Source organism: Leptodactylus fuscus, chromosome 5, assembly GCF_031893055.1.
Source record: "Leptodactylus fuscus isolate aLepFus1 chromosome 5, aLepFus1.hap2, whole genome shotgun sequence".
In the NCBI taxonomy this organism is placed as follows: Eukaryota; Metazoa; Chordata; class Amphibia; order Anura; family Leptodactylidae; genus Leptodactylus; species Leptodactylus fuscus.
This window is the reverse complement of record NC_134269.1, coordinates 109,187,139-109,194,604: the sequence shown is the minus strand read 5'-3', so window position 1 is coordinate 109,194,604 and position 7,466 is coordinate 109,187,139.

Here is a 7,466-nt window from a genome sequence, read left to right as displayed (position 1 = left end):
ATTGTAGAATGACAGTTCTGTGCCCGAGGCTACTGAAGAAGTAGTAAATCTAGTGTGCTCTGTACAAGCCTCTAAACCTGTAATGACCTATGGAGGGACATATTTGTTTTAATAACTGCTAGAGAAGGAACTTTTTCCACATTTTAACAGCCCTTCCCCCCCCCAAAAAAAAAAAAATATATATATATATACGAAAGTGATTTAGAGAGAAATCAGCCTCTAAGGCCGGGACCCCACGGGATGGAAACGCTGCCTGCGGCATTTTACAGTAAGGGCACAGTGTATGGGATTCTAGAGAATCCCTTGCCCAATTTGCAGTAAAAACCGCAGTGCGGACACCATGTCAATTATACCTACGGAAACAGTAGCAGTTCCCCCATAGGTATAATTGTAACAGAAAGTTCGCGGAGGAAAACCGCAAACTTTCTGTCTAAAGAACTGCAGGAAGAACTGCGATGTATTGCCACCACGGTTTTTTTGCTGCGAGAAGTGCTGTGGGGCCTTAGCCTAAAACCCAAGATTTTCTTTATAGTCCTAGCTTTTTTTTTTTTTTTAAAGGGGCTCTATCAGCAAAATCATGCTGATAGAGCCCCACATATGCGTGAATAGCCTTTAACCACTTCAGTACCGGGCCAATTTGTGGTTCAAGACCAGACACATTTTAGGTTTATTTTGTATGTGCGGTTTTGAGGGCTGTAACATTTTTCCCGTATGTGTCAGTCAACTAATTTTTGCGTCTTTTTTCGGGGACATATAGGGCTTTATTTTTATGTTATCTTTATTTTCGAATGTGTTTTACATTTTTTTATATCTGGGAAAATATAAACAAAATAGGAGGGAAATTGTGTCTGGTTTTCAATTTAAAAAAAATAATAATTAATAACACAAAGTGTCACTGAAAAACTTTATAATATAGTTCTTCCTCTCCGTTACGGTAATTTTTATTTTGTATGGTGTCGTCGGGGGTGGGGCTATAACCTTTAATAACGGCGTTTTATTAGCGTATTATTTATTTATTTTTTATTATTTTATTTACATTTTTTAAAAACTTTTTTATTTTATTTTTATTTTATTTTGTTTTCAGATTGTGTCCCCATAAGGTGATAAGAGACCTTTGGGGACATTTGACCACTTATTTTTTTGCACTGGAGGCTGATTTCTCCTATAACTGGGGCTGCTACATTTAACCTCAGATACAGGAGGAATCCAGCCTCCTGCACGCTGTATATACAGCTTACTGAGCTGATCTGAGTCCTGTAGGACCCAGCAGCTCTCCAGCAGCTCTGGTAAGACTCTGCTCCCGGTGGATCACGTGTCCGCCGGGTCAGAGGGCAGCTGAATTATGGCTGCGTCCATAGCTGTGTATACAGCGCTCATTGAGCGCTGTATACACAGCGATTGAGATGGCAGGGGAGGTAATAAATCTGCCCTGTCTTCTCTCTGGGAGCTCCGGCTGAAGTTACAGTCGGCTCCTAGTGAAAGCAGCTACACGATCTCCGTGCAGCTGCTGTGTTCTGATGGACGTACAGGTACGTCCTGGCAGAACTAGGCAACCATTTCCCGAACGTATATAGTCTATGGGCGGTCCGGAAGTGGTTAAAAAGGCTATTCAGGCACCGTAAATGTTATATTAAACTACCCCCCCCCCCCCCCCGTTTTAAAATAAAACCCTAAAAAAGAATGTTATCTACTTACGGATCGTGCACGATGGGCGGGCATTCAGGGTGTATCTTCATCCCCGCCTCTTCTTCCTCCGATGTCCTCCGGTCCCGTCCTCCTCCGGCGCTCGCGAGCGGACACTGATATAAAAAAAAAATGGCCTGGGCGCCTGCGCAGTAGCCGTAGTAGCAGCCGCATGCTACTGCGCATGCGCCCAGGCCATTTTTTTTTATATCAGTGTCCGCTCGCGAGCGCCAGAGGAGGACGGACCGGAGGACATCGGAGGAAGAAGAGGCGGGGATGAAGATGAAGACACACCCTGAATGCCCGCCCAGCGTGCACGATCCGTAAGTAGATAACATTCTTTTTTAGGGTTTTATTTTAAAATGGGGGGGGGGGGTGTAGTTTAATATAACATTTACGGTGCCTGAATAGCCTATGTGGCTATGCCTATATTCACGCATATGTGGGGCTCTATCAGCATGATTTTGCTGATAGAGCCCCTATTAACAACATTTTTAGCTGAAAAAGAATAAACAAAGGCAGGACACTTCTGTATTCAGGCTTTATTGACTCAAGGCATCACCAATAGAAAATGGCAACAGGCTGTTTCACATACACTGTACTTCTCAGTAGCCAATGCTCCAAGTCACAGCAGACAAGATTTGGGGCTTATTCACACATCTGCATTTTGCAGATGTGATATCTAATGTCAAGCAGGAACAGGACCTATTGACCTGAATGGTCAAAATCCGCCTGCAAAAAACTCTGTGTGAACTGACCCAGACCAATGGAGATGTGCTCTATTTTGGTCCATTTTGTGGACCATGAATGCCCATTAATGTTTAAAGGGATCCTATCATTCACACGCTATTTTTTCTCTCTAACACGTCGGAATAGCCTTAAGAAAGGCTATTCGTCTCCTACCTTTCCTTTTCTTCTCCGTGCCGCCATTCTCCTGCAATCCCGTTTTTTCTCGGTATGTAAATGAGCTCTCTCATAGCACTGGGGGTGGGCCCCAGTGCTCAAACAGTACTGGGGGCATCTCCAATGCTGCCAGAGAGCTCTCCAGTGCCGCTTACATCTTCATCTGCAACAAGGTCTTCACCACGTCTTCTTCCGGCGGCGTCTTCTTACTTCTAGGCCTAGGGCAAGCCGGCTGTGCATGCCCACAACCACAATAAAAATGGCCGCTTCCACAGTATTGTAAGCTGCCATTTTCTCGTGGCTGGCGGACATGCGCAGTTGGCTTGCCCGAGGCCTTGAGGTAAGAAAATGCGGTGAAGACCTCGTTGCAGGTGAAGATGGAGGCAGCACTGGAGAGCTCTCTGGCAGCATTGGAGAAGCCCCCAGTGCTGTTTGAACGCTGGAGCCCACCCCCAGTGCTGCGAGAGAGCTCATTTACATACCGAGAAAAAACAGGATTGTAGGCGAACGGCGGCACAGAGAAGAAAAGGAAAGGTAGGAGACAAATAGCCTTTCTTAAGGCTATTCCGACATGTTAGGGAGAAAAAAATAGTGTGTGAATGATAGGATCCCTTTAAGAGTCCATGAAAATATGTGTGCTATTTTTTATCTATTTCTATTTTGCTGATCAACCATGGTCAGCACACGACCCAAAAATTTACAAGACTATGCTATCTGTCATTAAAGAGAACCTTTCAGGTCCTCATAGATGTGCGGTAATACATACTGCTAAAAAGCCAATATTGCGCTGAATTCAACAAACTGTCAGCTTTCCCAGAATATGGCCCGATGCTGGAGATATTGGTGCCGTTAGTTTCAACAGTAACATCTCTGCATTGTCAGAAGGGTTGACCTTTAACATCATCATTGGGCTGTAAGGAACATTCCCCCTGACAGTACAAGGCTGAATTCAATTCCAATTCCAATCAGCTACTCCTCTCAGAGCCATAGAAGAAGCAATGGAGTGATAGTGGGCAAAGCCATAACAGCATGGTAACCTTGCAAGTTGTTTTGGAAAGTGAGAGATCCAGACTGCTGCTTAGTACTAAAAGTAAGTGAAGGAGAGGGAGAAATAAAGCAGAAAATATATGCTTATGAGGTTATGTGGGGAAGTATAAAGTTTGTCCATGCATTTTCTGCACTGGATAAGCCTTAATACTACCAGTAATATACTGTATATGCTTGTCCCCTATTAACCCCATTTTTAGGTCTGCAGAGCACAGTCGGTTGACAGAAGTCCCTGTGCTCAGGTTGTTCTGTCAGTGCTTTCTGTCACATCACTGAAACTGGTCTATCCTTGCTGCTTGTACATGCAGTAGAGTGGGTATGATTACATGCGCTAGAGTCAAAATGTCAGCAGAGGAGGAACAGGAATAAGACCTCCAAGCCAGTGGCGTAACTAGGAATGGCAGGGCCCCAGCTCCCTGACCCACACCCCTCTCCCTGCACAAATTGCATTCCTCCATGCCCCATAGTGCCCCTAAACAAACAGTATTATGCCCCATAGTGGCCCCTGCACACACTATTATGCCCCATAGTGGCCCCTGCACACACTATTATGCCCCATTGTCTACCACCCATGAACAATTATTATACTCTGGGGTCTTTTCAGACCCCAGAGTATAATGATCGGAGACCCAGGGAAGGATACAAACATAAAAAAAAAAAACACTGTTACTTACCTCTCCCGGGCTTACCCTTACTCCCCACAGATCTCTTCAATGTTGAACCAAACATCACCTGACCCAGGCCAGCGTTGCGACGCATAATGGTGCTGGCCTGGGTCACATGACGTCTGCGACGTCACCAGACAAGCCCACAGACTGCTGGAGCCAGGAGAGGTAAGTAACAGTAATTTTAATGTTCCCTCACCTCCCCTGGCCCAATGATCATTATACTCTGGGGTCTGAAAATGTCCCAGGTCCTGTGTCACTGGCTACTGCTGCTACCCCTTTTAACAGGCTATTGCAGATCAGAAGAGAAGTTAAAAAGACTTTGCCACTCAACACTTCCTCTTAAACCATGCACTATGTTGTAAACATGCACCTTAATTCCACCTATTCCATGAAGAAAAAATAGAAGCCCCTTCCCCTTAGAATTTATGACTGTATGGGCAGTTGCCTGCTATAAATTTTCTGTCACAGTCACCTGAAGGAACAAAATGCAGCACCAACGGCTTACCGGTCCATGTTAACAATGTAAAACAGGGCCGTGACTTTCACAAATTGATGCAGTAAAAATATGTTTCTAACATTACACAAATTAGGCTGAACTGCAGAGGGGAAGATGGAGTCATCTTGGATCACTGCCTCTCAATGGTAGTGTGATAGAAGAGGCGGAGAAGACGACATAGGCGTCGTGGAGAGTTTTCAAGCAGCACTGGGGAACGCCCCCAGTGCTGCCAGAAAACTCATTTACATAAGGAAGAAAGAAGATACATCTCAGAAAAGGTGGTGTGGTTCAGAATAATAAAGGTAAGCGAAAAATAGCCTCTTAAGGCTATTCCTATGTGTATTTAGTTTAAAAAGGGATACTTATGATAGAATCCCTTTAGGCTTTCTGTTGCTGAAGCGTCAAGTTTTAAAACACTAACCCACACCCTGTGAAAACGTCAGTTAGGAAATCAGGCTAATGTCTCACAGTGAGAGACGTGCCAGTCATGCCGTACAGGCTGCCTGTTAGCGCAATGACTAGAATAGATTAAGGCTGAGACCCTTGTTGCGAAAATGCAGCGTTTTTGTTTTAGATTTTTTTGAGCCAAAGTCAGTAATAGCTATAAAAGGAATGGGAAACCGATAGGAAATTCTTATAGTTCTCCCTTCTGTTTAATCCCCACCTGGCTTTGGCTCAAAAAAAAAAAAAAAAATCTGCAAAATCTGCAACAAAAAAAGTTTCTCTGCAATATGGGGCCTCAACCTAAAGCTTTTTCCACCCCCATAACTGGTTAAGGTAAATGACAGGTTTCCTTTAAAATCTCATCTACATGTTGCAACTAAAACCCCCAGCACAAAGTGACTTGTGCTGAGGGTTTTAAACCTAGAATGTGTCAAATATTGCTGTACTTTTCACCCACAGCTTTCAACCTTTGCAGTGAAACCTGAAGGTGAGTCACAAGAAAACTACCCAACTTCCCTGCAGGAAATTCTGTATCGTGTCAGTTCTATGTGATCCAGACCTTAGGTGTGTCCACAGGTATTAGTTGTGTCTGGAGTCCATAGCTTGACTGTAAAAATGTGAACAGATTAGACAATCCCATAGAAAATAATAAGTTCAGTTCTGAAGTTACTTTCCTTACTGCAGTTATGCACCATTGTGCCTCTTTTAGAAGGACAGTCCCCTCTTTTGACTCTTTGCTCTTTAGAGTGGGCCTTTCATGTCCTCTGACATGGGTTGTAATATATAACGCTAGAAAGCTCACATCATGCTGAATTCAGCGCACTGTCAAGTTTGGCAGTATGCCCCCCACCCCTTCCCCCACCAATGCCAGCGATATCAATGCCTCTTAAATCAGCAAAACTTTATTAAAGGATCAAGAAAAGGGCATAAGATATCAAAAAATAGGTGGCCTCACAGTGCCCCAAATAGACAAGGTCTGACCAATACAGTACAATACAGATTAGAAACTGATACAAAAGCCAGACCCCTTGAGAGACTGATGTCAAATGTCTGTAAAGAATAGATTTGAGCTAAAGTCCAACTGGCTACACGGAGTGAAAAAGAAACAAGAGAAAGTAACAAGTAATAAACAAAACCATCCCAGGCAATAGCTAAATTCTAAATTTCATCTGTGAAGAGCACAGGGCGCCAGTGGCGAAGTTGCCAATCCTGGTGTTCTGTGGCAAATACCAAGTGTCCAGCACGGTGTTGGGCTGTGAGCACAACCCCCACCTGTGGACGTCGGGCCCTCATACCATCCTCATGGAGTTTGTTTCTGATAGTTGAGCAGACATATGGATGTTGGTGGCCTGCTGGAGGTGAATATGCAGGGCTCTGGCAGTGCTCCTCCTGTTCCTCCTTAAATAAAGGTGGAGGTATCAGTCCTGCTACTGGGTTGTTGCCCTCCTACGGCCCCCCTCCACATCTCCTTCTGTACTGGCCTGTCTCCTGGTAGCGCCTCCAGCCTCTGGATACCAAGCTGACAGACACAGCAAACCTTCTTGTCACAGCTCACATTCATGTGCCATCCTGTATGAGCTGCACTACCTGAGCCACTCGGGTAGGTTGTAGAGACCGTCTCATGCTACCACGAGTGTGAAACCACAACCAACAGTCAAAAGTGACCAAAACATCAGCCAGAAAGCATTGGTACTGAGATGTGGTCTGTGGTCTCCACTCCTTTATTGAGTGTTTCTCGATAATTGCCAATAATTTCCATCTGTTGTCTATTCCATTTGCACAACAGCATGTGAAATTGATTGTCAATCAGTGTTGCTTGGAGTTACATTGTGTTGCTTAAGTGTTCCCTTTATTTTTTTTGAGCAGTGTATTTAGTCATAGCCGAGCTAGGCTGAGACGGGGTATGGGGGGAAGCTATCTATTTGTCCCAGGCACCGTGGAATTTAGACTTCTTATCCCTATGCTTAAATATCCATTTTTTAAGAGGCAACGAGACATTCACAGATCTGATTCCAATCACGTAACACTGGCGGGCGGGAGGACATCCAACGTCGGGCCATAGTGTTACAAGCACAATACAGGGATTCATTAAGAAACATTCTATCTGTAGTAGAACAGAAACACTCTGCATCCACATAGAGGAGGCATAGTTTGGGGTCATCTGGGACAGTTACCCCCATCTGGTCAAGCAAGAACTTTCTGACTTGCTCCCAGAAACCTCGTAC